Source organism: Triturus cristatus, chromosome 5_1 (genome assembly GCF_964204655.1).
Source record: "Triturus cristatus chromosome 5_1, aTriCri1.1, whole genome shotgun sequence".
Lineage (NCBI taxonomy): Eukaryota > Metazoa > Chordata > Amphibia > Caudata > Salamandridae > Triturus > Triturus cristatus.
The window spans coordinates 776,840,966-776,866,028 of NC_140587.1; positions in this window are offsets into that span (position 1 = coordinate 776,840,966).

The following is a 25,063-nucleotide window of genomic DNA, read 5'->3' on the forward strand; positions in this document are numbered from 1 at the left end:
GTATGATTCGCTACTTGCTTTTATGCCACTATTTATACCAAAACATTTTTCGAAACGGGCATAGTAATCACTAGTGTCTTCATCTTGCTTCTGTTTACAGGCTGAAATTGTACCCCAATCTTCCTTTTTCGTAGTTAATAATCGTGGCAGTACCTGTACTAGTAGTCCTGGTAATGCCTTAGTTTTGTCCCCAAGCCCCGAACCTGGACCTCGGGCCCTTTCTTCTGCTTCTAATGCTGACCATTCTATCTTTTGATCACCTACCTCCCACTCTTTTTCTTTGAGTTTCTCATAAATGCCAGCAGGCATCAACACCTTTAATATTGTCATAATGTCGGGGTAGGTATACTCTCCCATGAGTAACATGTCTTTAATTTCTCGGTGAAACCCCGCTGGGTCCTTGTCATGACTGGGTACTACTTTCTTCATTTCTAATAATTCTATTTTCGATATAGGCGTATATACAAATACGCGTTTAAACTCATTGTCCTCACCCTTTATTGGGTGCACTTCTCGTAAGGGATTCTGTCTATCTATGTGGTACGTAGTTCTTTCCTTGGCGGACAATGGAACATGTTCTGAACACACGAAAAGAATATACTGCTTTCTTGATTCTAGAATTTCTTTAATTAATTCAGTACCTGGACCTCTCCATTTATTCATAAGTAATTCAGTCAGTATGTCAGGCAAGGGACCAGGGTCCGAGTGCTGACTCCGATACAGTATAATGAGTTGTTGGATCATATAAATCCCAGCTAACCTTTGTTCATCTGGGGTAAGATTCAAAAATGCGCGTACTACTGTATCATCACTATATTTTCCGGGACTGTCCACCCAATGGACAGCTGCCCTGGCTAAATCTTGTTCATCCATAGAATCGAGGAAATGATAACCCCTTCGTTCTTGGAGTAGTTTGTCGGCGGTTTGGAACGAATGCTCGTTAGACCTTATATTAATCATAGGTATTTGAAAATTCCTGCTATTATCTGGACACGTCGGATGCATTGAGTCAGTATGATATCTGGTCTGATTCCTATTACAAGATCTTCCTCTACCTACATAGGCTATGGTGTCTGACTGTCCTGTGAGCAGTCCTGGCCCTTCTTCCTCGTTTTGTTCGAACTCGTCTGTCTCTAATCTCTCTTCGTGTAGGCGTTCTATTTCTTTACGGATCTTTCGGCACATGGCTATTATACAATTTTGTTTATCATGTCTCCCTTCTGATATATTCTGGCTCCATCTTGTAAGAATTCTCATGGCTTCCGGGTCTACCCCCGGTCGGTCTTGATTTCTGATCACACAGTTTATGAGGAAACGTAACAGTTCCCCCTGTATCTCTACTTTCTGGTATTCCATAGCTCTGTAAATACATTCTGGATCTCGCCCTGTTTGGACAAAATGATATAGATTATCTAGATGCACAGTCATTCCTGGTAACTTTGCTAAATACACTGCGGCTCGTCTGATACGCAATGATGCTAGGGTCATTTCGTCCTCTTTTCCAGGCACCGGGTCATATCTACAATCTATAAGAAGTTCTTTAAGCGCACGGGCACTAAGGAGTTTGGGTGTACGTGAATGCGCTGACTCTTGAAAAGTAAGCTTATTTATTCTGGGTGGTGTAGAAAAGACATTGGCAGCTCCTCCCGCGGCTCCATCTGGGGCGTCGGGTGTAAAAGGATTCGTTGAACGTGACACAGCAACTACAGGTGTGGACACAGCCATAGAAGTAGCTGTAGGAACGGATACAGAAACAGATGTGCTTGCCGAAGCTTGTGACTCGATTTGTTGCCGTAGGGATATGGGTACTGGATCTTGGCGTTGAACCTCCCTGGTAGGTGGTCTACGTGGGGCGGAATTGGCATACTCGGGAGCTGCGTCATCTAAATAAGAGGAAAGAAAAACATCTTCTGCGGTTCTAGGATGCCCCTTAGGATGTACCTTTATTGGGAACAATGGGGTTGGCAAGTCTTTTGGCGTTTCCGGAGTAGCCTTAGGTAATCCTTCGGCCAGAAGGGGATACATACCATTCATAAGGGTATTTCTTTGTCTGTCTACTTGTTCTGATTTTACTCGGATACCTTCCTCAATTAATAGATTTTCTCGAACTTTAGTGGAATTCTCTTTACTCTTTTCTTCCTGTCTACGTGCTTTTTCTGTTCGTCTATGTGATTCTTTACGCCATAATTCAACGGCGTCTTTCTGTGACTGTCTGACTTTCCTTTTCCATAACTCTTCCTCGACTTTCATGATGCACTCTGCATCCCAGGTCCCCGCTGTGGGCCACCTCTGACTTTCTGGTAATCCCTTGGTATAGTCTACCCATAGATCAAGAAATAATATGGCGTCTAATCCATGTTTATGATACATAAAATGCCCTGGGGTGTCCCTAGGAGGGATAGGGACGGCTTCTTCGAGAACCCCTTTTCTGGTAGTGATCTGTCTTAATTTCGAAAAGAGCGGCATATTGAGAACTGACCTTATACTTGATTTTGACCTGATACTTGAATGTGAACAGACTTAATACAATAAACACGATAATGAACAGTCATTCATACCACGATATACTTAAACACTTCAAACATTTAACATTAAACCTTTAACTGGAACAACAATGATGATCGTCTGCATGACTAATCACCAAGCTTAATTCTCGACAATAACTAGACAATAACTAGACACTTCGGAATACTTGATATACTGCTAAACAGTACAGATACACTGCTAAAACAGTGCAGACCGGATTTGTGTACCCAAACCCGTCTTGACCGGCACAACCTATGTGCACGTCAGAAAATGCCTCCCCAGTAATGGTACTCACCGGGTAGCTTCGGAAACGGAAGGCCTCAGTAACTTGAACTTGACTCGGATTTGGACTGGACTCAACTCGATTCGTCGGACACTGGGCTTGACGTCGTACTGGTGGGTCTCTGTATACCTCGGATCTTGCTCTCTCAGCTAGGCTCTGGTCGGGATACTTCGCACTTCTCACCGCCTCGTCTGGGTGTTGATTGCAGTCTCAGTCGCCCCCGCTTGACCGGAGGGAGATACAGGAAATCCTGCTGGTACGCGTTATTGTCCGTCCAGCTGTGGCAGGAGACCGGGCCTGCAACTCACCGCCGGCGCGTGAGATGAGAAAGTGTCCCTGTTCGGGCGCCATCATGTGGTAAATATTTCTCCTTTACCGGGACTGAATTTGATACAGGAACATAATAAAATAGCTCAATGAAATGAGAGGCAGAATCCGTGATATTAGAGTTTCAGAATGGGCTTTATTCCAATAAGCGATTATAATCGTATTTGTTCAAGTTCCATCACCACGGGAGTTCAGGAAGTGAAGTACATACTTTATTGACAAGCAGTAACTTTTATAATACATACATCATAATGAAGTGAATACAGTAGGCGTAACAATTGATAAGGACATTGACGTTTTGGTGTGCGTAGCCGAAAATGGGTGTAATAATGAGTAAAAAGGAACATGATTGGCTATGATGTAATACATAGGTGGATCTATAAGATAATACTTGGCATTGATGCGCGCGCAGCAGTCTGACGTATAATTGACGTATAACTAGGGGGTGACGAGGACTTGACATTTAGCTCTACGTGTGGAGACAAGAAGTCTGGGGGGTCAAGTCAACCTAATCCCAAATCATATCTACATCCTATGTTTAAAGAACTATGTTATCCATAAAAGAAGGACTCTCGGACAGAATCTATTCTATACTGACTGTGCGTGCGTGTACAAGCGTCTAGGTGTCTACACTGAATGCGAGGGGGTAGGAATATTCCATGGTAACAGGGCTATGAATTACTTGCATGAGGACAGAGAAGATGGGCCTTTTTGCTTGGTAACTGGAAGAATGTTTACTTAAGCTACTAGGCAGGAATGCATCGGCTGAGGGGGAAGCAGATAATTCGAAGGTGAAATACAGTTCTTGGCAGAGAATAGGCTGATGTCAGGCTTCGTGAGCCGCGCAGAGAATGAGACAAAGTTCATGGTCACGGATGCAGGCTTGAACTGGAGCTTTCAGAGACAGAAGGCAAAAGGAGTTCGATGACAGAATCAGGGCCTTTTTGCCTGAACTGTAAAATGGCATAAGTGAACCATATAAAGCCGGTGGCCTTTCATATTTAGGAATGGAATATCCAGCCCATTTATGGCGGATCTGACAGAGGACATGTTGACGATGGACGCACATGTGTTTGCGTCATTATTACTGGAACTGGAGGGAGCATACATGTACTTGCGACATGCACATAGAACCGTTGGGGTCCAAGATAGGGGACATAACTGACCAGAAAAATCCATATTTCCACAACTCTGTGCATCAGATGAACACATTTATACGTAGGTCAATCTGGCTCTGTCTATGGTGACAAATGCCACTGAATGCACCAAGTATTTATGATATGATATCTATCATTCTTCTACTGACACAGTAGATGTGGTGAGGCATATGCAATTAGGTCAAAAATAGCATTTGCACATTTGTGAACAGATTTGTTTGATGAATGCGTCTACAAAGCTATTATTATGAGGTTGGTGCCATGTTTGAATGTTTAGAGGAGGGCCTTTATTTTTGTTGGAACTACTTTTCATTTTTGTGCAGTTTTGGAGCAAGTTAGAGGGAACATGCAAAAGTGACTCTAGAATGATGTTTTGAATTCAGGACTATTGTTTCAAATATTTTGGTCCAAACAGAATCATTGCTGGCATAATGTGCTTTTGCAAGAACTGTCCATGATTATCTGAACAATATGATGGCCAAGAAAGTCCAGATTGACTATTGCAGTGGTTTGTGTAAATAAAGCAGGCGTGCTCTTGTTGGAAGGCATTTCAAAATCACACGAAATACCAAAAAACATCCAACAACAATTCATAATGAACATGAGTTAAGACAAGGATGAAGAAAAGGAGGAGTTTTAAAAAAGAGCATAGAGCTCTTTTTATTATTACAAATGTAGTATCAAAATCCATTCAAGTTCATGGACTTATGTACAGAGGTTATATTGATAATGCAAAATATAAAACATGAGGAAGGAGTGCCAGTGTTAACAAAACTATGACAAAAAAGTATTTTTTATACATGACAAAAGATTGATCAGTTAATCATGTAACAATCATATACCAAAAAGACTTATAACAAGATAAGTGTAAAGCCAATCTACATATTTCTAAAAACTACATGACAGTCATAAGGAGATTACTTTTCAGTCCTTTTAACTGTGTTTTTCAGAACCGTCATCAGGGAACTCTTACTGGGTTATTCTTCAAAGTTACGGAAACAGGAACATATAGTTATAATTAGAACCCCTATTTTATCAAATACATCTATCAAATCAGACATCCAAACAGTCTTTAGGTATATACTGCATTGCAATAAGGCACATCTTTATGGACTTATCAACAATAATTCATCCAATTCAAATCAAATGCCAAAAATTATTTGTTGAAATAATTTTCATAACACATTGAAACTTCTGCTTTGCATCAAGGAACAGAAGTTAATCTCTACATACTGATACAAACAACGGTAATCAGCAAACACTTGAATTTACTTAATTCTCTGAGAAAAACAATAAGCATGGGAATAGCTATACATCTACTTTCCCTATCAAGAAGTCACTGCAATTAAGAAGCATCACTAACCAAGTCATGCAAGCCTTCGTGCTTGATTTTATAGGTAACATCCATTATCACATCCATCGGAAGGCAAACTTCCTTAGCATAAAGCAAATACGTTGTTTAGTGTGCCGAGATTACCAGTTTACGTTTGACCTACTGGTTCATTATTGTCAAGAAAGAGAAAACAATATATTTTCCTTAAACTGCATAAAAAAGAATGAATTAGAACTTATATCTCAAACAAACAAACAATAGAACATCTGAGTTGATAAGAACATACGTTTCACAAGTACGCTGTTGACATGTCAGAGTAAATCACTGTATTAAACCTGTAAGTTACTTTAAAGCTATACCTTCTATGAAGAAAAAATTAGAACCCTCAACAAATCAGAACCAATAACAAAAAACAAAAATAGACTGTTGGAAACAGCCCACTCCCACTCCGCAGGGTGGTGGTGGACTCCCCGAACACACTGTGGTAGCTTGGCTCGAGTGGTCAGGAAACAGGCGCAGTGCTAAGCATACAATATACCCATACAATAACCATGCGTGCATCCGTTCCAAAAACGACTCTACACCGTAAAAATTATGAAAATATTCTTTCTTTATCTTTTTCTCTTAGTTGCTGATTGGAAAAATAAATAGGTCAATCACAATATACAAATTTCAATTAGTGCAGGTCAAAGAAATATTGGCTGTTTGATGAAATAAATAGGGGTGATCATAAATAACAGGGCATAAATACAAGTGCAATATATACAGACAATTAAATACTTTGAGGCAATAAATACTGTACCAATAAATATTGTACACCAACAAGTCCTGTGGACCTATAAATATAGTGCAGCAATAAATAGGTAAAAACTCAATAAATACAGTACCCCCCAATAAATAATTAAAAGTATACAGCAACACTCATATAATCAGATGACACTTCAATTCTTAAGGGCTGATTTGGCCCAGGCACAGCTTGTAGGGTTGTGGAAGGCTTGAGGGGGGGGGGCTACTCCCTGGCTGGGACAAGGCTGAGGCCTAACTGAGGTAGATCAAAGGGGGGGAATACCAATGCCCTGGCTTTCTCTCTCCACACAACCTCTCTAGGTTAGTCCCAGTTCACCCCTGGCACAGTCAGGTTGGTTTCAGCACCTCCCTAGCCCCTTAGAGCAGTCTCTCAGGTCTCCACAGGGCCTTAGGCGCCCCCTACTCCACTTACTGCCCTTTTTCTGATGTTCCGACGCCGCTGGAGTCGTGTCGACGCCGTGAGGCGGTTCCGGTTCGGTCTCGGCGGCCTCGGCACAATGTCAGTTCTTTGACGACGCCGGTAGGCGGTTCCGGTCCGATGTCGGTGGCCTCGGTTCGATCTCGACCTCCGATTCGACGGCGTCGGGCAGTCTCTTCACGATGTCGACTTTGGGCGGCTCCGGTCCGATGGCGCTCTCGGCTCCGATGACGTCGGCCGGTCTGGCCTCGATGTCGACTTCCGGCGACTCCGGGGTGCGATCCTCACCCCCGACCTCCGGTGTTCCTCCTCACAGGTTCCGGGCGACTCCGGAGTGCGATCCTCACTCCCGACCTCCGGTGCTCCTCTACCTCGGTCTCCGACGACTCCGGAGGGCGGACTTCACTCCTCCGATGACGCCGCTCGCTCGACCTCGGTTCACTTCCTCCTCGACCTCTGGTATTCCTCACGACCTCCGTCGGCGCCCTCTCACGACCTCAGGCGGCTCCGGGTACGACGTCTGCTACTTCAGTCAGCGCCGCTTCTCCACCTCGGGCTCCAGATCTTCAGGCTACTCGACGCCGGACTCCAGGGAAACCAGTTCTCAGGTCAGAATCTTGCTGTTTTCTTGGTTCTAAGGCCTGTTCCTGCTGTCCAGGTCCTTAGGATGGGTTTTTCTGTCTTCTTCCCACACAGGGCTATAGGCTGGGATCCATCAGTAGGGACAAGTATCAAGGGTGGGTTTATGGACCCCACTCCAGGCACAAGTTTCCACCCCTGCTGCTTCACTCCTTCCTCCTTCACTGTTGTGCTCCTCTCTCTTCACCAGTCAGGTGCCAACTGCCAGCTCCAACTGCCAACTGCCTCTCTTATCCTCCCAACATTCTAAACGGCCTCCAACTGTCACAGAGTTCTGGAATCTCCTGGAATGTTCTGGAAGGTGCTGGTAGGTTCCAGTGGATGCTGGTGATGTCACAGGTGGCCACCATCTTGTGCTTCAGGCCCTCAGACAGAAGTTTCAGGGGTAGCTAAAATGGCTCCCTGAATCTGTAGCAACACGAAAAAGTCTGGTGGTTCCCAAAAAGGAAAAATTCAAACAGGGTTTGAGGCAAAAGTGGGACAAAATAAATAATGATGAGGAGGGACCACCCAAAGGGCTGACAGGTCTAACACGCGTCCCCCCCAGCTGAAAGTGGGGAGAGCTACCCAACCCCTTGGGAGTTCTCATCACTAAGGCGGAAATACCTTGAGAGACCGTCTGCATTGGCGTGGTCCACTCCAGGCCGATGTTCCACCTGAAAGTCCATCCCCTGTAGGGAAATAGACCACCTCAACAACTTGGGATTCTCCCCCTTCATTTGCATCAGCCAACGAAGGGGTCTGTGGTCGGTCTGAACTAGGAAGTGCGAGCCGAACAGGTATGGCCGCAACTTCTTCAGAGCCCATACCACTGCAAAGGCTTCACGCTCTATTGCACTCCACTTCTGTTCCCTGGGAAGTAGTCTCCGGGATAGGAAGACCACGGGTTGATCCAGACCCTCTTCGTTGAGTTGCGATAACACTGCCCCAATGCCATGTTCTGATGCATCTGTCTGGACAATGAACTTCTTGGAAAAGTCTGGGGCCCTTAAGACCGGGGCCTCGCACATGGCTTTCTTCAATTTCTCAAAGGCTTGCTGACAAGCCTCCGTCCAGACTACCCGTCGAGGTTGTTTCTTGGACGTGAGCTCCGTGAGGGGGGCTACGATGGTACCGTACCCCTTCACGAAGCGGCGGTAGTATCCCGTGAGGCCCAAAAATGCTCGGACCTCAGTCTGTGTCTTGGGGGGTTCCCAGGCCATGATGGCCTCGATCTTCGCCTGGAGGGGTTGCACCGCTCCCCTACCCACCAAGTGTCCAAGGTACACTACCGACCCCTGCCCGATCTGGCACTTGCTGGCCTTGATCGTCAATCCAGCTTGTCTCAGGGCCTGGAGCACAGCTTGCAGGTGACGCAAGTGATCCTCCCAGCTGTTACTGAAGACGGCTATGTCATCCAGATAAGCAGCAGAGAAACTCTCCATTCCGGTGAGGATCTGGTTTACCAGGCGCTGAAACGTGGCAGGTGCGTTCTTGAGCCCAAAGGGCATCACACAGAACTGGTAGTGGCCATTGGGCGTGGAGAAGGCTGACCTTTCCCTTGCTCCATCAGTCAACGAGATCTGCCAGTACCCTGAAGTAAGGTCAAAGGTACTTAGATATTGGGCAGCTCCCAGCCGGTCAATCAATTCATCCGCCCTAGGGATCGGATGAGCATCAGTTTTGGTCACTGAATTCAGTCCCCGGTAGTCCACACAGAACCTCAGTTCTGGTTGGGCACCCGGTGGTGCAGCTTTTGGTACTAGTACCACCGGACTGGACCAGGGGCTGCTAGAAGGTTCGATCACTCCTAGCTCCAGCATCTTAATGACTTCACTATGAATGCTGGCCTTCACCTTGTCTGACATCCGGTAGATCTTGGACTTCACAGGTGGGCTGTCTCCTGTGTCCACGTCATGGACGCACAGGTGAGTCCTACCCGGGACAAGGGAGAACAACGAAGAGTACTGCCCCAGGACCTGGCGACAGTCCTCCTGCTGTTCAGGAGTTAGAGATGGGGAGAGAATCACTCCCTCCACCGACCCATCCTTTTCTTGAGACGCAAACAGATCAGGGAGAGGCTCGCTTTCCACGTCCTCTCCTCCGTCAGTCACCATCATCAAGATGACTTCGGGCCTCTCGTGGTGGGGTTTGAGGCGGTTGGCATGCAGCACCCGCAGGGGCTGACGAGGGGTCTTCAGGTCCACCAAGTAGGTAGCCTTACCCTTCTTCTCCAACACCTCAAAGGGTCCTGACCAGCGATCCTGGAGGGCGCTAAGCTCTCCGGGTTCGATCACCCACACCTTCTGGCCAGGCTCCAACTCCACCGGGTGAGCATTGTGGTCATACCACGCCTTCATTACTGCTTGGCTGGCTTCCAAGTTGTCAGAAGCTTGCTTCCACAACTTAGCCATTTGGCTCCGGAAGGCCAGCATGTAGCTCACCACATCCTGGGGGAGCTTTCTGGGAGTTCTTTCCCATCCGTCTCTCACCAGGTTGAGAGGTCCACGTACAGGGTGCCCATACAGAAGCTCGAAGGGGCTGAAGCCCACTCCCTTCTGTGGCACTTCCCTGTAAGAAAAAAGTAAACAGGGTAGGAGGACGTCCCATTTCCTCCGCAGGCTTTCAGGCAGACTTCTGATCATGCCTTTCAAGGTTTTGTTAAACCTCTCCACCAGACCATTGGTCTGGGGGTGGTAAGGAGTGGTGAACCGGTATGTCACTCCACACTCCTTCCACATTGCCCGCATATACGCTGACATGAAGTTGGTCCCCCTGTCGGACACAACTTCCTTGGGAAAACCCACTCGGGTAAAGATTCCCATCAGGGCCCTTGCCACAACAGGTGCTGTTATGGTCCTCAGAGGTAGTGCCTCTGGGTACCGTGTGGCATGATCCACCAGGACCAGGATAAACCTGTGACCAGCTGATGTTGGCGGATCTAACGGACCCACAATGTCGATGCCCACCCTTTCAAAGGGGGTGCTAACGACAGGAAGTGGTTCCAGGGGAGCTTTCAGCTTCACCCCTGTTTTCCCACTGGCTTGGCAAGACACACATGTCCGGCAGTAGGTATCGGACGACACTTTCATCTGAGGCCAATAAAAGTGTGGGACAAGACGGGCGAAGGTCTTGTCTTGCCCCAGGTGTCCTGCCAATGGTATCTCGTGAGCCAACTCCAGAAGGAAGGCTCGATAACGTTGAGGAACTACCAAGGCTCGTGACGATCCATGTAGGGGTGCCTTGGGTTCACTGTAGAGGAGGCCATCCTCCCAGTAAACACTGTAGTTCCCTTCAACGTTCCCTGCTGCCTGGGCTTCGGCCTGTCGCCTCAGCCCCTCAAGGGTAGGGCACTCCCTCTGGCCCTGGCAGAATTCCTCCCTGGACGGGCCTCCCTCCACGTGCCACTCGGCCGGGATGGGTAGGTCCTCCAGGTTGGTAACGTCCCCCTCCGCAGACTCCTGGTCCACCACCTCCGGTGGCCTATCCGTCCTACGGGGTGGAGACGCCGAGGCAGGCTCCTCCTGTCCTCGGTTCTTCCCTTGACTGGCAGCTGGCTGGGCCTTTGTTCCAGGCTCCAGCCGAAATGAACTCCCTCTTCGGGTAGTCGCGGACCTTGTGCTAACACAGGCCCAGTCAGGTGTACCCAGCATCTCGGTGTGAGTCCGGTATTCCACCTCCTTCCAAGCGTTGTGCTCCATATCATTCCCCAGCAGACAATCGACTGGCACGGCAGGGCTTACGGCAACTCGAAGTGAACCTGCAACCCCCCCCATTCAAAGGGAACCTCGGCCACGGGATAGTGACCTGTTCTGCCGTCAGCCATCGCGGCTGGGTGGAGTACATCGGGAATTACCTGCTCTGGAGACACCAGTTGACTACGCACCATAGTCATACTGGCTCCTGTGTCTCTCAGAGCCTCCCCTCTTTGGCCATTGATGGTGACCCACTGCCCATACTTTGCGGTATTTGCGGGCACCTGGATCTTAGGAACCATCTCCCGTTCTCCCAGGGACACTAAAGTGACACCCGCCCACTCCCTTCCCTTAGTTAAGGGCATCTCCTCCCCGAGCACTGCACTAGCTACTCCGGGGGTCTTTCCTCCAGTGGGAGGGGGTGGTCATTTCTGGCACTTCGGATCTCCTTTATAGTGTCCAACGCCACCGCACTCGTAGCAATGGACAACCCTCGGCTGCTGACTCTGGCCAGGATTAGGGTTTCTGGGTGGGTTAGCCTTAGAGGTGAATCCTGTTCCCTTCCCTTGGAAGTTATTTTGGGGGCCTTTGGAGAACTCCTTTTTCTTTTCCCCTCCCTCTTTCTTCTGGGGGGCGCCCTGTCCGGCCTTTTGAGTATCCCCTCCAGTCCCCCTTGTGGACACCCGGGTACTAGCCCAAATGTCCGCCTCCTCAGCAAGCTTCCGGGGACTGGTCAGCTTGCTATCCACCAGGTGTTGCCGCAGTTCAGGGAAACATTTCTCGAGCAGGTGTTCCTTCAGTACTAGGTCAAACAACTCCTCGTAGTTCCTCACTTCACTGCCCTGGATCCAACCTTCCATTGCCTTCTTTGCATAGTCCAGGAAGTCCACCCAATTCTGCGTGCCCAGTTTGTGACTACCCCTGAACTTCTGTCTGTACTTTTCAGGTGTTAGTCCAAACTTTCTGATGAGCGCCAGTTTCATGGTGGGGTAGTGGGTCTGCTCATCCTCCTCGAGGGCCAATAAAGCATCCCTACCAGCTGGAGGCATGTACTTGTACAATCCCCCTCCCCAGTACTTCTCTGGAACCCCATGGGCCCTCAGCGAGACCTCATAGGCTGCTAGCCACTTGGCGATATCATCACCCACTCCATAGCTAGCTACTATGTCCTTTGGCAGGTATGGTTTAGGTTCCCTGGTGATCTCTTGGGTTTGGCTGCCACCATTAGGAACAGGTTGTGCCCCGATTCTCAAGATCTGAAGTTCTATTTCTTTCAGTCGTAATTCATGGGCCATCCTCTGCTCCTCCTTCTCCTTTTCCAGCCTTGCTAAGTCCCATGTGAGCTGTCTTTTCTCCCTCCGGTCTGTTAGCTCCACTTCAGACAAGCCACCGCTAGAGGCACTGCTGCCCTTCCTAGAAATGGTTCTGGGCCCTGCTGACAGGTTCCCCACCTCAGGTTGGTACATCTCAGCCCCCTCAGGGTCAGGCTCTCCATCCCTGTCTTCCTCCTCAGCCTTGCTTTCTCGGCGTGCCTCCCCCCAAGCCCTTAAGCTGGTTTGGAGTGCACCCTTCTTTGCTCCTGGGGGACAGTACACCCCCTCCCGCTGGCAAAACTCCCTGAGTTGGGCCACAGTGTACGTTTCTAGATTTTCTAGTACAAACTCCATCTTGCCCACTCAGGTTAGAGGACAGGTTTTTGTGCAGTAACTATGCAGGGGGGTACCTTTAATAATACCTCCTCCCACCACCAGAGTAAATTTGGAAAAAACAAAAACCCACAATTAGGAAGGCCGCTTTTGAGAAAACTCCCGGTGTAGGCCTATGGACTACCCACAGTTATTGTTGAGTATGCGTAGGCACAGCTCTATCCCACCGCTGAACACCAATTTATGTTGGAAACAGCCCACTCCCACTCCGCAGGGTGGTGGTGGACTCCCCGAACACACTGTGGTAGCTTGGCTCGAGTGGTCAGGAAACAGGCGCAGTGCTAAGCATACAATATACCCATACAATAACCATGCGTGCATCCGTTCCAAAAACGACTCTACACCGTAAAAATTATGAAAATATTCTTTCTTTATCTTTTTCTCTTAGTTGCTGATTGGAAAAATAAATAGGTCAATCACAATATACAAATTTCAATTAGTGCAGGTCAAAGAAATATTGGCTGTTTGATGAAATAAATAGGGGTGATCATAAATATTAGTCCCAGTTCACCCCTGGCACAGTCAGGTTGGTTTCAGCACCTCCCTAGCCCCTTAGAGCAGTCTCTCAGGTCTCCACAGGGCCTTAGGCGCCCCCTACTCCACTTACTGCCCTTTTTCTGATGTTCCGACGCCGCTGGAGTCGTGTCGACGCCGTGAGGCGGTTCCGGTTCGGTCTCGGCGGCCTCGGCACAATGTCAGTTCTTTGACGACGCCGGTAGGCGGTTCCGGTCCGATGTCGGTGGCCTCGGTTCGATCTCGACCTCCGATTCGACGGCGTCGGGCAGTCTCTTCACGATGTCGACTTTGGGCGGCTCCGGTCCGATGGCGCTCTCGGCTCCGATGACGTCGGCCGGTCTGGCCTCGATGTCGACTTCCGGCGACTCCGGGGTGCGATCCTCACCCCCGACCTCCGGTGTTCCTCCTCACAGGTTCCGGGCGACTCCGGAGTGCGATCCTCACTCCCGACCTCCGGTGCTCCTCTACCTCGGTCTCCGACGACTCCGGAGGGCGGACTTCACTCCTCCGATGACGCCGCTCGCTCGACCTCGGTTCACTTCCTCCTCGACCTCTGGTATTCCTCACGACCTCCGTCGGCGCCCTCTCACGACCTCAGGCGGCTCCGGGTACGACGTCTGCTACTTCAGTCAGCGCCGCTTCTCCACCTCGGGCTCCAGATCTTCAGGCTACTCGACGCCGGACTCCAGGGAAACCAGTTCTCAGGTCAGAATCTTGCTGTTTTCTTGGTTCTAAGGCCTGTTCCTGCTGTCCAGGTCCTTAGGATGGGTTTTTCTGTCTTCTTCCCACACAGGGCTATAGGCTGGGATCCATCAGTAGGGACAAGTATCAAGGGTGGGTTTATGGACCCCACTCCAGGCACAAGTTTCCACCCCTGCTGCTTCACTCCTTCCTCCTTCACTGTTGTGCTCCTCTCTCTTCACCAGTCAGGTGCCAACTGCCAGCTCCAACTGCCAACTGCCTCTCTTATCCTCCCAACATTCTAAACGGCCTCCAACTGTCACAGAGTTCTGGAATCTCCTGGAATGTTCTGGAAGGTGCTGGTAGGTTCCAGTGGATGCTGGTGATGTCACAGGTGGCCACCATCTTGTGCTTCAGGCCCTCAGACAGAAGTTTCAGGGGTAGCTAAAATGGCTCCCTGAATCTGTAGCAACACGAAAAAGTCTGGTGGTTCCCAAAAAGGAAAAATTCAAACAGGGTTTGAGGCAAAAGTGGGACAAAATAAATAATGATGAGGAGGGACCACCCAAAGGGCTGACAGGTCTAACATAGACAAACACCGAAACCTCTAATTCAACAAGGACATACTTATGTTTACACAGTCTAACAAGCCTCAGAGATCTCTCTTGCCTCTTTTAAGGGCTGCACATACCTGGAGAGCTACTTAACAGCTAGAACTACACTTCTTAGAATGCTTAGAATGCTTAACCCTTTCAACATGTCCGACATGGCACCTCAATTCCTTAACGAGTGATGCTCAAATTACAGAAAATGCTGTTAATTTTTAATGTAACTAATCCATTAGTTCTTCAGAAATGGCTTTTAATGACATCATATTAGGAGTTAGGTAAGATACCAGATCCATACTATGTGTACAGATAAATAATTTGTTACAAAGTTGCAGCTGAAAGTGGATGGTGCATCCTATGGAACAGTAAAAGCTTTATGGAACATTCAGAAGAACACAGCTACTAAATTGATGGTCTGAAAAAAACAATTCAATTTAGGTATATTGTTAATAAAAAAAAATACAATCAAACCCAGAGATTAAACGGTCAGTAAAATTACCAGAGTGAAGAACATCAATCTCCTTTTACAGGGAGGAGATTAAAGAAAGGAAAATATGTAATCTTATTGCCACTAGTAGTTAAGGGTCACTTTAATGTATCCCAATGCATAGAAAATATAATGCCATATTTGACGTACCACATTGGTCACTGAAAACGTGACATCAGAACCCCATGTTTACATGGTAACAAGATGACATGGAAGCTGATCTCATATATTCCCTTTTCTTTTCAAACCAAAAGGTTTCTCTATTATTAGCATAGAAGATTAATCTCCCTAACTGTATATATTTTTTTTCCTTTCGTGTCAGCATAGTATCAGCAATTGAGCCTCTCTTCGATTGATGAACCTTATTATTGGCAAACATTTTCAGGTGAGATTCAGTATGGTTTGACCTTGTAAATGTTCAACAAGAGGGGTGTGAATTACCTTACACTAGACCCTAGAATGATGCCCCGGTAGTTCTATGTCTCATCTCTTTCATGGTTTTACCATTGTACTGGAGTCCGCATGGGTATTCCGTTACAACAGATTACATTGTTTCAATTGTAATATTTATGTATTTGTAGAAATCAATATTTTGAACTCAAATCAAAAGATATACAATTGCAAGTTGTTGTACATGAAGCACAGTAGCCGCACTTAAAATAGCTCACCGGCCCAATTTGCCACATCTGTTATAGTAGCAAGTTTGGATGGCTCACTATAAGCTTTTGCCAGCTGGCCATGTAGATTAACTGCACGTCTAAATGCAAAGACCTCTATGCCATGCAACAAGTGTCAATTTTTCTTCATAATAGTTCTAATATTGGCTCTCACATTTTCAAAGTTAAGTACACATACAGGCTTTTTCATTAAAGTATTTTCTTTAACAATTAACAGTGGTTCACAATTAGAGTGCGATTACCTTTTAGAGGAGCATCTGACTAATTAGCACGGTAACCTCTTGCAATCAAGTTTATGGACAACATGCCAGCTTCAAAAACAATAGTTAGATTTGTTTGCACAATTTATTTGAGTCCTTAAAAACTTAACATAGGATAAATTATCCCACAAACTTTGTGAAAAGGGTTTGCTGTAGCATCATATTCAAAGGCTTCAAGTTTAGTGATGTATGCCATACTTTCATTTGTATTGGACATAGTTGGTTTATGCAGTGTCAACCCGTGGAAGCTTGATGCTTATCACTAATTGGTTCAGTCACATTGGTATGCTAGAAACAGAAAGAGGAGATAAAATCACTTAAAAACGAGGGTTATGAGTGGAAAATGGAATAATAATATCAAATTCCATCAACTCAATCAAAATTTGCTTTCAGGACTATGCCTGATTCATTGTCCCTGCTTGGAGATCAATTATCCACCATTGATCAATTTTCAAATGTATGCAGCATGTACCTATGTGGTATATGTATTGTGGGACCATAATACAATGCTGATGTGGGCCAAGGATGCGCTTTAACCTCTTGATGTAACAGCAATAAATCAAGGGCCTGTTTCACAGCTATATCTATATGTGGTATGGCACATTCATCATGGAACACTGAAACAGTAGCTGCAATTCGACTCACTCCCATAGAGTATGGCCACATCGGCCAACTCTATACTGCATGGTGATCGTGTAACGCTAGAGCAGGAACTACTCTCCGCTCAGCCCTTCCAATATGGTCAACTCCACTAATTCACTACCATTCAAAACGATAACCATAAAATCCAGTTTCTTTCAAGAGTATGGCAAAAACGTCAATCAGTTTAAACTATGGTTCTTAATATTTACACCCAGTGTAGTACTAGAGTATTGGGGCAAAAATATTGGGTGCTAAATATCATTTACAAGAATATCACCTTATTGGAGTTAAAAGATAGAAAATCTACACAAACCTACTGGTTGTCAAATATCAACTGAAATAAGACATATTTAAAGAAAAGGAAACGTTTATTTCTTGGGCAGCCTTTTCAATTCAAGGAAATTTGGTCAGTGAGGTTATGTTGCGGTTTGTTATAGTCATTACAGAGATGTCAAATTTAAAAGTATACTTTTTGAACTTCCATTACATTGGGCAGCTATGCTTTGTGTGAAATATTGCAGGTAAGTACACAATAATTAAAAACCCAAGCTTGAATGTAGATGCAAAGGTTTTTAAAGTCTTTGTCAAAATAGCAGTAAAAATACAGTCTTACATTACCTAAGCAAATAAATGAATGTTGGCATGCCACAAAAGACTGGATGATTACATAAAAACATGATTGCATCATGTGTTAAACTTTCAAACACCCAGTGTCAAATAATCAACAACTTCTTGTGTTCTGGGACTTATAGTTTTGCTGATCCCTTTAAAAGAATGGCTTCAAAGCACAAGATAGGCAGGTGATTTTGGCTAAAATCTTGTACTGGCTTACGGTACACATGTGTGACTAGTTTGAGTCCTAAACTTCCTTGCCATCTGTCATAAATAGAAGACTTCAAGTTTTTGATTACAAAGAAAAAAGCAGGACTAAATAAACTACACTTACTTGACAGGTGATAGCTTAAGATTCCAGCAAGCTCAACAATAGCAAAGAGAACGTTTTGGATTTACCTTCAGTGCAACAAAGACAACAAGCTATACAGTGGTTTCATTACTCTAAGATTGCTGGGCTTCCTGCAATAATTAGTTATAAAATCAGCAGAAGTTAAAATATATTTTGGTGGTCAAAATTATCTAGAGATGTTAAGCAACATGTGCAGACATTTGATAGATGTTCCCAAATTAACAGTTCATTCATAACAAACATTTGTCTGTTTTTTAATTAATAGCTGCTCATTCTAGACTATGGCACACAACATCCTTGGGCATTATCACAGAGTTATAAAAAAGTCAAAAGGTTTAATCCCAACAAATTTTGTTTGTGAAGAAAGCTTCCAAGTTACAACACAAGTTTGCTGGTACTTTTACCATTGAACACATTGTGAATCTTGTAACAGTTTGATTAAAATTGCCACATTGTATAAAGACTCTTTTAATGTTCATGTATCCTTAATAAAACTTTTTTCAGCAATAATATGTCTTGCTGTAAATCCTGCTCCTGTCATGTGGTTAAATTAGCTGGTCAGAAACACTACCATTTTACAGTCTCACGTTTTTAAATTGCCTTCTTTTCTTTAACAAAATGACATTTGACACACATTTGTTTGCGTGACTGTGCAGGATGTTATTCTCTGTACTAAGCTTTGCTTACATTTAGACTTTATAGGAACATGATTAAATACCTTGAACCTCCTGTACAAGGGCTAAGCTCACTACGTAAAATGATGTTATTTCTTATTGTCTATTTACGACAGAGCTATCACAATAGAATAAACACTAGCGGCCTGACTGGGACTTTAGCATGGCAACAGTGATGATGTGCATTATCTAAACTACATCACTCTTGTTTAGACCAAGGAGCATTGGCACTGAGAGGCCACCTCCATGCTGGAATTCCAGCCCAGTTGATTTCTGTTTACTTCTTGGGGTTCGATGCTGCCCAGCTCTCCTCCAAGACAGGCACCCTGATGACATTTACCCACAGGTAACGGGGAGTTAGATCACCCTATATGGATTTGGCAGATTTACCCACCCTAGGCATACTAGGTTAGGGAGCACTAGGCAGGAGTGACATATATTACAGCACTTGTATGTAGGCATACATTTGATGTAAACAGCAAATGGTTGAACTGTTTATCTTTTTCACCATTCTCTTAATGCTAATCACATTATTCTGTTTCCTTCTATTGATAAGTGCAGAACGCATATTTTACTCAAGAATCACAATGCTTCAATAAATATTAAAACATCATGTTGTGTATTTCTTGTGTATCTCTTTTAGTATGCATGAGTAACCAAACAAAAAGGTTTCTAGATTTGTTCGCACAATTTCCTTGAGGATTCAGGGTTGTCATCCACTGACGTTGCACAATACATTTGTTACCTTGTCAGGTTAGGGGTGCAGATGGTGGTGCACTGTAGGCTAGCAGAACTAAGGCCAATATATCCTGATGGTGTGCTCAGAATCAGTACCGCAGAGTTCTGACATTTATGTTGTCCAACAAATGCACTCTTTTACTTGGGAAAGTATAAGCCATAAGACACTCCTATTCAGGTGAATGCTGAGAATGAATACTAAATACATACAACCTGTTAGAAGGCAACTACAATGCTAAATGGATCTGAAGGGGTTTGACTCTGATGAGCAATCATGAGATTCGGCCTGTAATCTTCATGCTCCCTACTTGATACAAGAATTCTACAGAAATCATCTGGATAAGCCTGGAGCCTAGTGGCTATGGTTATTGATAGCCTGTACTCACCTATATGTTTGACCAGCTGAAATGTGAAGATGGTTGAGTTACTTAACGCATCTGATAATTATCAATGCATTACATACCTTCAAACTCTTACTTCCGACCCATGCATAAACCAGAGTTAACGCATGGGTTGGAATATTACGGGGGAACTCGTAATCAGGCCCACAGCCGATTATTCAGAAATTTTCACAAGGTATAGCATATGTCTTATTAGAAATAGTAAATTGTAATGCACATGACAAAATACTGAAAAAGGTTTTGTTTGTAGATATCAATGATTCTGCAGTGCATATTCAGCCCAGAAGTAAGAAAAGGCACATTGAAGATCTCCATTGTCTACATTTCCTGGCTACTGGGTCTTACAAAAGGGTCAGTTTAACCAATGTAGGCATCTCAGAGGTAAGCCAGTCTTGATACTTGAACTACATACTGAAGTGCATTGCCAGTAGAGTGAGACATTTTATTGCCATGCCACAGACACTGGTGGAAAGGCAAAGGTAATTCTACACTTTTGCCCATTTGTGAAATAGGTGGCACAGATTGCACACATATGGCACTTCAGTCACCTTCCACAAGAAACACCTTTACCGCAACCCTCACTGCAAATACTCATTCAATGTGCAAGTTGTCTGCAATGCAAGGAGCCGTTTCACTTACATATACATTGCCTTGCCTGGAAGGACACGTAACAGCTACATATTCTGACAGTCACCTCTTTCATGTCGGTTGTTTGATGGGAATTTCAGTGACATGTGGCTCATGGGTAGGTTATTATATCTCAAACTGATGATGCATGTGAGGCGGGGTGATAGCATCAGAAACAAACTACTCACACATTACTCACTACAACAAAAAATACACATATTACTCTAACCTGAGGGCATGCATGGATAGAGGATATAGTACATTTCATCATCAAATATCTTTATTTCGGTCATTACGACCATAAAAGAAGCAACATAGTACAGTAAAAACATAACAATAATAAAACAATACACAGTTGTGATAAAAATATTAACTCAGTCCAACGTCATTATTTGATATGGTTTTAAGAAGACGTGAGCGTGTGAACCACATAGACGTTAAAAACTTGGCAACAGCAAAGGCAATTGGTGGTGAGATGTCAGATTTAAGTATTCTAAAAGCTGGGAGGTGTTGTTTGAAACCCATGTTTCTAAGTAATGGGCAAAGCCAAAACTTCCTTGCTCTGGTGTACACCGGACAGAAGAATAAAACATGCAGGTCTGTCTCTTGTGTCTGCTTTCAAAGAGGGCAGAGGGCCGAGTGTGCTGAGTGAGACCACTGGGCAGTGTATGCCCTCAGAGGGAGAGTGTTATAGCGCCATTGCATGTAAAGCTTTCTTGTGAGAGTGGGACCCATATCATTATAAGTTGACTCTAAGTGGTAAAAATCTTTAAAAGCCAAGAAGTGGGCAATATGAGAGCCCTCCCTCGCTGTCCTTATAGCACCTTGTAAGTGGTGTTCCCGAAATACCTTCGTGATAAGTTTGCGGGAATTCCTGGTGCATGTGACCTCTGGATCATACCACAAGTCAGGTCTACCCAATGTCTCACAGGTATGCTTTATGTAACTTAACCAAGGTATTTGTGTGTTGTTACAAAGGCGCAAAATCTCTTGCAGCTCTGCTCTGTATTTGGAATGTTCTGGAGACGACCATATTTTGCACCATAGGGTTAGGGGTTTTAAGCCCAACTCCTCTGAAAGTGGTCTTAAGCCCAGATCTAATCTGAGTGGCATAAGAGGAGTACTGGCCGGTAGAGCTGTCAGCTGCCTGAGAAAAGTGTTCTCTGTTACCTGAAGCTTCTGCACAGGCGTATGTCCCCAGATTTCAGCACCATAAGTAATGGCCCCCCGAGCCTGAACCTTGTATATTTGTATACGTGGGCCTAGGGGTCTGTATGTAAGGCCCTTTGTCATCCTGGCAATGCCACCCACAGACTGGGTCAATTTCATATTCGCTCTTAGTTTGTGTGGCTCCCAGGTCATGCGTTCGTTAATAACTATACCCAGATATTCAAAGGTAAAAACCCTCTCCAGCCTAGAGGATCCTATACTGGGCGACGACCGTGTGGTCGGGGGTGGGTTGAAGATCATAAATTTAGTTTTAGCAGCATTGATCTCCAACCCACGCTCCTCGCAGAAACCTACAAAGCCATCCAAGACCCGTTGGAGTCCCATGGGGGATTTGGAGAGCAGCAGGGTATCATCCGCAAACATAATAGCGGGAACCCTGCTGCCGTCCAACTTAGGGGCATCAATATCGTTCAGGGTACAAAGGTGATCTACGACCCCGTTAACGAATAGACAAAAGAGAGTTGGGGCGAGGACACAACCCTGCCTAACCCCCCTATCGACCGGGAAAGCATCAGACAATGTTCCATCCCTTCCGCATCTTACTCTTGCATAATTCCCCTGATGCAACCTTCTCAAAATTGAGAGGATATCTCCGGGGACCCCCATCTTTATTAACACCGACCATAACTTGTCTCTGGGTACCAGGTCGAAGGCGGCACGAAGGTCTACAAAGACTGTATAAAGACTGCCGCCCTCAATCAGCACCGTCTTCCAATATAAAAGGTTTAACCGGAAGATTTGGTCAGTGGTGGAGATACCACGCTGGAAACCCGCTTGGTAAGGGCTCATAATCGCCATTTCTTCGATCCAGTCCTGGAGGCGATTTAGAATGAGCCTACCAAAAATCTTCTGCGGTACATCTATTAGGCTAATGGGTCTGTAATTGGCTGGGAGCAGAGGGGAACCCTTTTTAAAAATTGGTCCGATCTCCGCCCCCAGCCAAGTACCCGGAATAGCCATACCTGCTAACATGGCGTTGTAGAGGGTCGCAAGATAGGGGGTCCAAACGTCTGGCTCCTGCTTGAACAAGTCACCCGGAAGCCCATCCAAGCCTGGTGCCTTACCAGTGGCAAGGCCAGTCAGAACGGCTCGCACCTCCTTAAAAGTGAATGGTTCACCAGTCTCAAGGGAGCAGTGGGGATGGTTAGAATTTTCCCCTACATCCTCAGGCAGTTTATAAAGAGACTGAAAATGGTCCTGCCATACCTTAGCTGAGATATTAGGTTCTAAGGCAGGTATTAATTCCTCGCAACCCGTGTTGACGCAGCGCCAAAATTTGCGCGAGTCTGCACGGGCCAGAAAATTAGTGAGATTAGACCACTTATCATGTTCCCATTCTCTTTTAGCGTTTGAGGTCATGGACTTGTAGACACTTCGTCTAGCCCTGATGTCCACTGCACACCTACCTTCCTTGATTGCACCCAGGAGGTCGGCTTTCGCCTTTCGCCTTTCGGCAAGCGCCGTTGTACCATGATGGACCGAAAGAATTTCTATTAGTCCTGGTTATTGGTTTCGTTAGGCACTCAGAAACTATTATTAGGAAGTCGGCATGTAGCTGTCCCAGATCAGTATAAATGACCTCGCTAGTGCCTTTCTCTGCTAACGCCTGGAGTTTCTCCAATAGGGGCAGTGCTTGAGCATATAAGTTCTGAATTTTTTCCGGATGGGAAGATATATGCTCCCACTTTATTCTGCGTCTATTGGACTCAAGTACCCGGCATTCTTCAGATTCACCCCTACAAATTCCCCTGGCTGGGGAGCCAGGGTGCCTATAATTTAGTTCAAGGGCATTATGGTCGCTATCACTCCTGATTGTAACCCAAAAGTCTGTTACAAAGGACCAAGAACACACAGGAACCAAAACATAGTCCAGTCTGGATTCACTGCCCATTCTATTAAAGGTACATCTTGCCATACCGTCGGACTTAGACCTGCCATTGCAGGCGCGAAGGCCGTATTTCAACGAGAGGGAGTTAATTTGCAGGGCCAGGGGGGACCATGTCTTAGGAGCCGGAGCCTGAGTGGGAGGAATATGCCAGAAGAGATCCTCCTCCGTGGCCAGTCCCTCCATGAAGCCAGGGAGGGGCTCGTAATGGCAATTAAAGTCCCCTCCTACGAGATAGGCAGTACCCTCTGGTATGTCATTTAAGACCAGAGCGAGCTCCGTAATAGTAGATGACTCCTGGGAAATATTGGTTGGGCGTGAGTAGATGTTAATCAACAACAGACTAGCGGCATTTTGGCCACTCCAGCAGCACAGCGAGGATGTCTGCTGAATTAGTGGGTAAAATGTCCGCCCTGCAACCTAAATCAGTGGCCACCCAAGTTGTGAGGCCGCCTGAAGGTCGCCCCCTGCCCCCCCACGTTGCATGCTTAGAAAAGGTTGCAAAGCCCTTATGAACAATATTTTCTCTAGCCCACGTCTCTTGTAAGAGACAGATGTCTTTTTGCTCGATAAAAGAACACCAGGACGGGTTATCAAATTTGTTAGAGAGGCCCGCAATGTTCCAGGAAGGAATTTTAAGTGGTGAGGAAATTGGAGCCGTGCAAGGTATGCTGTGGGGTAAGACCACTTCCGACTCCGACCCCTGTGGAGAGGTTGGGCCGTAATCAGTTCCCTGCATGACCCTCGCGGGTGGGGTGTTCCAAGGTGGAAAGGCCACCTCTGAGCTACCCTCTTCAGTGACTTTAGTGTACGGAGAATGTTCCTCGTCCTTAGGAAATACTGGTAGTCTATTCTTAGTTGTGTTCAGAGGGGCCCCACCCACAGACAAAAACGGTCAATCCACCATATCTAAAGTAGAGAAACGATTGTGAGTGGGTACTTGGTCATGTCTAGGGCACCCTGTCAGCCAGTGTTCCCTATCGGCCTGTGGAGCCCTTGACCTATTTCTCCAGGGTACTAGGTCCCACCCGTCCTCAGCTTGTGTGGTTGTTGTGGGAGGGTAGAAGAAGGAGAGTGGGAGCGATTGAATAAGAGAACCCGTAGTTGGATGTGGCCAACTACATATGTGAGAAACTGTTCGGGGGTCCCTAAAATTAATCAATACACAGTCTCCCGGGATAGTTTTTTTAGTTTTACCCAGCCACGGGAGTCTCCTAACCATGAGAACCTCACTGTTAATGCCCTCTGGTAAAGGCCTATTTTTTGAGAGCCAGTGGATGACTTTGTTTTTCAAAGCCACCACTGGTTCGCTGATAGATGGTTTTAATTCCGGGATACCCGTTAGGATAACTGTATACGGGGCTGACTCAGGCGGTAAGTTGACTGGTCTGTGTCTACTATTATATTCCTGCACCCATGATGGGGAAGGAAACGGTGTGCCACTGGAAGTGGGGACGGTATTCTGTGGAGAGATCGTGGGTCCAGGTTTTGATGAAGGAATTGGTCTGGGCAGATGTAAATGGGGGAGCTGTTGTAGACCATGACTGTCCCTAGAGAGTGGTATAGCTGTGGAGTTTATAGGTGTTTTAGTTGGTCTAGGGTTAACCCCTAACTGAGCCAAGTCATGATGCAGATTAATTAGAGATGATTCCAGTTTAGCAAGGCGATCTATTAAGGGGGTGAGTAACTCGCTCAAGAGCGATTTTATGTCTACAAGTGAGGGGCCCTCCACCCGTGCAGCAATTATTGGACTCACTGGTCTTTTGGTTAGGGGTACTGCCACTCCCTTCCGTCCCACTAATG